Source organism: Canis lupus, chromosome 4 (assembly GCF_011100685.1).
Source record: "Canis lupus familiaris isolate Mischka breed German Shepherd chromosome 4, alternate assembly UU_Cfam_GSD_1.0, whole genome shotgun sequence".
NCBI classification, from domain to species: domain Eukaryota; kingdom Metazoa; phylum Chordata; class Mammalia; order Carnivora; family Canidae; genus Canis; species Canis lupus.
Window position 1 is genome coordinate 55,594,539 of NC_049225.1, and position 6,000 is coordinate 55,600,538.

Consider the following 6,000-nt stretch of genomic DNA (forward strand, 5'->3'; position numbering starts at 1 on the left):
GCAGAGGTGAAGGGAAGCAAGACAGATACTCCTCTGCTTCCACAACCCTTAAAGAGAGAGAACACAGAAAATTAAACACATGTGTGGTCAGGTAAGTGCTCGGATTGGGGAAGCAGAGCGGGAGAAGCAGGAAACCTGGTTGAGGGTCCCCAGGGATGAATAGGAGGTGGCCAAGCAGAGACTCTAATCCTAGGAGGGCAGGCCTCACAGGGAAATCCAAGAATATAGGGCAGGCAAAGTGATGAGAAATACCAACAAGGCCTCACAAGAGAACACAGCAGGATACAGGAGACTGCTAAATAAGGAGATGGGAAATAGTTTGGTGAATCCAAATGCTTTAATACCCCACAGGCTCTGGGGGCTTCAGAATGTTCTGGAGTTTCACAGTGTTAGGGTGAGATATAATGAAATTTGACCACATTTGAAAGGTAAGGGGAAGCCAGAACAACTGCTTTTCCCTCCTGTCAGGCGCCCCCCACTGGCCCTCAGGTTTGCCTCTACTGGCAGGCCAGACAAGGCTAAACACTCAAGTCCCAAGACCTGGTTTTACCTGTAATTATATCCCTGCCAGCCTCCCTGCCTGTACAACAGCAGGATGTGCCAGAGTTGAGGGGCCCCTCCAGCTGGCCGGGCTGACAGGAAGAGGAAAAAGGCACTTATCTCCTCTCTCCCCTCTCAGCTGAAGGCCTGGACCTACAGAGACACCCCCCCCACCCCCACCCCCACCCCCACCCACCCCCACCCCCGCCAGGCTGTGAAGAAGAGGATGGCGCAGGCTCTCTGCACAGGAAAGATATGTCACAACTCTGTAACATTGTCTCTGTGGACAGTACCAGTTGATTTTTCAAGGAGCACAAATGAGAAATGCCTCAAATCTAAGGCGTCTCTATTTTGGGGTCAGATTGATGGTTCTTTTTGTGAACTCTGCATTTTTGAAACAGGTTTCACCGGGGATAGTTTATTCCCACTTTCATTCCCACATAAGGGGTGGGCAACATGATCCAAATGAATCCAGGTTTGCATCCTCTGTTTGGTTCCTTGAGCTTCTCCATTTGTCTGATTGCTTCTTGCCCTTCCCTTCCTCTCAAATTTGAGTTCTCTCCTGTAACCACTTTCTCCAGCTCTGAGTCCTACCCATTCCGATTTGTTTTCTAGATCTGTAAAATACTTTGCCTTTCCTCAGTCAACAAAATTTATTAAAGTTACTTTGTTATGAGTTGGCTATTGCAGTGCCCCTTCTCCGGCAGCCATAAATTCCCGAGGCAACTCCTCTGTGCTCCGTTACCCGGAAGACTGAGGAGCTTTTACGACATTGCTGTAGGTACAGAAACATTGCCAAGGAGCTCCAAAACATAAGGAAATAAAGAGCTCTCGCCACAATCCTCTAAGCCAAACTCCCATTCAATCAGGTAAATGAAGTTTCTCTTATGCCTCACGGGAATGCTAAAATTACAACTGATCTGGTTCTATTCTTTATATTCTTAAGAGTATCTACTGTCAACCTGTGGTCTGGGGCCATTGATGACCAATAAAAAGCCTTTATTGATTCATATAACAACTATGTAGAACTTGCTGTCTCTAAGGCCTACCCTCACTTCCTTTGTATGAAAATGCTGTTCTCATCGCACAATCACCATCTAAATTTATGTTTTTATCTTTGTTTATTCAGTCTCTCCCAACAAAACATATGTTCTGTGAAAACAAGGACCTCATTTGTTTTACCTGGAATTATATCCCCAGTGTAGAATGTCTGATAGACAGTAGATGCTCAGTAAATACTTGTTGGATGGATGAATGGATAGTATTAAGGGCTAAGATGCACTATGAACAACTCAATACCCTCAAGGCTTTTACAAGTGGAACAGCTGATTTTTATGCCCTGATGTTTATAATACAATTACAAGCGGGCTTCCTCTCACATATAAATCTTTTTTTTCCCCCACACCAGGCATTATGTCATTCAGATTTCAGTCAAACAAGTACCTTTGTTTCTTGCCTCAATGGGGGGAATTTGGTCATATACACACTGGAGCCCAAAGCCCAACGCACCATTGGTAAGGCTGGGAAATTTTTCATTACCACTTTCTGAAGATATATGGGGCACCTATGAGAATTCAAACATATCTGATAGTGCCTATGCCACACCAAGAATCTGGGAAGCCTCATGAGAAATAAGGAGCTTCAAATAGAATATCACCACTTACTGGTTTATTGTATTTATGGTATTGGGTACCATAAAGGATTGTGGGAAAGGGAGTCCCTTAGATTTTTTTAAAAAATTGAAACTGCTTTTCTAGGTAATATCTAAGGCCCTTCATGCAGAAAGGCCTTATAGCTCTCCCATTTCCACTCAAGGACTCCAAACTTTCCTTTCCTTATTCCTTCCACACTTGTAAAATAAATAAATATATTTACAGTAGAGCTCCAAATCTAATATACATAGATCTGTATATCCTTCAGAATGGGAATGTAACAATATATTATAGAGATTTCTATCCTTTTAAATCTTCTTTGATCTTATGACAGACTTGTGAACTTTGTATAGTAGACTATTTATCTCCCTTCCTCCAAAGTGGCATGTAAGAAAACCGTAAGGCTGAGGTTTGTCCAAAGTCTCATAGTGCATTATGGCTAAGCCAATACCAGACCCAATTCCTAATCTTGCAATCTTCGTCCCAGTGGAGGATGGCAAAACGAATGGCACTCTGTCCCTCTAACACACGTCAGGCATTACTAATCAAGCTCTGCCTTCCTTCCCCCCCTCAGCCATGCCTAGAGGAAACTTGATTTAGAAGCCACTACCAATCAATGTCAAGTTGAAACCTATTTGCCTTCAGTGAGCTAACCAAGTTCCCTCTGTAAATTAGGGAGCCCCTCGTGAAAAGCAATGCAGAGTGAAAACTGCTGCTTGAAACAGGAAGATGAATATTAAAAAAAAACACAGGAAGGTGAGCTACTGGGACATAGATGGGATAAATTGTGAATTGCATATTCTATAGTTGCCTGAGAGTCATAAGACCTGGGTTTAATTTTCATCTAGTTGCTATAGGAAGGAGGGATGAATCATTGTCACCACCATGAAATAATCAATTGTTACATGCAAATGGTTGTTAATTACATTCCCTACTTCCATTAAAAAGGTAAATGACCATATCAACCTCTCCCTGGGTGACCAGTATGTACATATTCTGCCTTTAATCCCTCCATGGAAACATCTAAATGGTGCTTTTTACAATCAACCCAGCTTTAAGCAAGGCACATTTAGAGGTGATGTGTTAACTCTGAAATAACATCTTACATAAACTCAAATGATCCTTAGTTATGAGGAAACAATGTAGGTGCATCTCTTAGAATCTTTCTTTCTTTTTTGGGTGATTCATTCTCATTCCTAATTTAGCAAAAAAAATGCTAAATAATAATAAAACTGATAGCATACCTGAAGAGGTGAATCATCCAACACCACCAGATCATTTCCTATGCACTGACTGTATCTTTCATATTTTTACCCAATAAGTAGCTTTTCAAAGAGATGCTTCTTAAATTAGCACTTAGCAGAAATAAAACTCTATTTATTATTTGCTGGATAACTGGAACAAAAATAGAAATATGCATGGATCCAAAGATTGATGACTTTCCAACCTAAATAAAGGTTGTTGAGATCATCTGTATCTGAGAACATCCGCCTTTTGAGTTCTGCAAAGAAGTTCCCCTGCAAAAAGTCTGTGAGCTGAAAATAAACATTTTCCCCTGCAATGCCTAATCTCTAATCTTTTCCTAAACTAAGCACATGGGGCCTCAAGGTAGGTCTACAGCTGAAGATCACTGGGCCTTTTCCTATCTAATTATATTTGAAAGCAGATTGTATTCTCAAGCACCTTTGGCCAGGTGCATTTGGGAATTTCCCCATCTCCTTGATAGAGGTCACCTATTTTAGCTTTCATTATGACCTCTTCCCCCAGATTAGCCTTGAAGGTATGTGTCTGGTACATTCTGGACATCAGCAGGCCTTGCATTCTGACTCTTCCGGCCAGTACTCAAACTCAAGTTTCTCTAAGTTAGCCATGATAACTATCACTTACTAAGGACTATTATATGCTTAGCACTATCCCAAGAGATTTATGGATGTCATCTTCTAAGAACTCAAAATATGAGGTAAAGGTAATGTCCATTTTATAAATGAGGACACTGAGGCTGAGAGAGATTACGTACTGTCTTCCAAGTCTAGTAAGTGGCAAAGCCTGGATTAAAACCTTTTGCGTAAATTCTATATAACGTTGTCTTGTAGCCAAGGACATTACATCAGATACTCAAGGACATGATAGAGAGAATGAATTCTGTCATGGTCCTCCATCCATCCATGTGGTTGTGTTGAACCAACAAAACATTTTAATAGTAGAACTAAAATATCAAATAGATGATTTTTTTATTACCAAAAATAGCTTAAAATGAAATGTCATAAGCATTTGTATTTTGGTGACCCAGACGATGAAATTCTTTTTCCTTGTTTGGAGAATTCCCTCCACCATAAGTAGCTTATTAGGAGGCAGAGCCTGAAAATGTGGGGATGCTTGCCTTCCCAGTTTTCCTTGAAAGTATGATATGGGAAAGGGCCGAGGCCCATCTGCTCAGACAGTCCCACCCAAGACTTTGAAATAACAACTACAGATGCAGAGAAGCAGAGACTATGAAAAATTTATTCCTGAAGCTAAGTAGTAGCAAAAAATACCATGAGTGATGTCAGTATGTGACCACACCCCAACGGTCTGTGGTGTCCAGGTCAGGGGCAGCAGGCACAGGAAACTTACCAATCTAATTCTGTGACTGGAGTCTGTCTGAAATTCTAGCTTGGTCCTCCCCAGCTCTGCAGGCTTTCAGGTTATTGTTAGGGTTGCCCTGTGCTCTTTCAACACACTTCTTCTCTCCTTATAACAGTCAGTCAGTTTTCATTGCCTGCTTTGCCTAGAACAAGGAGGTAGAAGTTGATGATCACCAAGGTCTCCATTCTCCACAATCTTTACCAATCATATCACTAAAGGAGAAGGGAAGGGATAGAAGAATCTAATTTTATTATAAAATCCAGAATCTGAAAATTCTGCACCTACGTATACATGGGATTATCTATCTAGGAGTAAAAGTCTATTCTGAAAGAACTCATTTGTACTTGGCCATTGCAGCTAAATTTACCAGGTCTGCAGATGCCCCAAACAATTCAAGTTTCATTTTAGAAGCATGGAGCTGGACCCCAGGAATGACCACAGGGTTTGCAAAAGTACAAAATATCCTGGGGAGCAGGATAATGTGTCTCCAGATTAAAGAGACTAAACAAGGCAAGGAAACTAATTTAAACGAGGCAGAGAACTTTCCTATGTAAAGAAGGTTTTTTTTGTTTTTTTTTTTAATTTTTATTTATTTATGATAGCCACACACAGAGAGAGAGAGAGAGGCAGTGACATAGGCAGAGGGAGAAGCAGGCTCCATGCACTGGGAGCCCGATGTGGGATTCGATCCCGGGTCTCCAGGATTGCGCCCTGGGCCAAAGGCAGGCGCTAAACCGCTGCGCCACCCAGGGATCCCAAGAAGGTTTTTGTGAAAGAAAATATTCCTCAAGTCATCAAGTGAATAAAAGCCAAAATACACAAGGTACATAAATCCCAGTGCTTTATTCTCTATGACCCTGTGCTTTCAAGGCTACACGCCCTTGTGGAGTGGGTTTTAAACACGCACATGCTACAAAATGATGTTTAAATATTTTCCACAAAAATGTACCCCTTAAAATTCCTAGCTGCCTCTGATCATATTCCCAGTAAGATACCCACATATACATATTTCAGTAAACTATAATTCATCAGATGTTTTCTATATATTAAGCACTTTGCCAGGCATAAGAATGCACAGTCCTTGTCCCTGAGAACTCTCAGGCTATTTCAGAAATGGCCTCATGAACAGATACACACAATGCAGTGTGAAAGAGCTAATGAAGAGAAATAAAGCATGACAGGA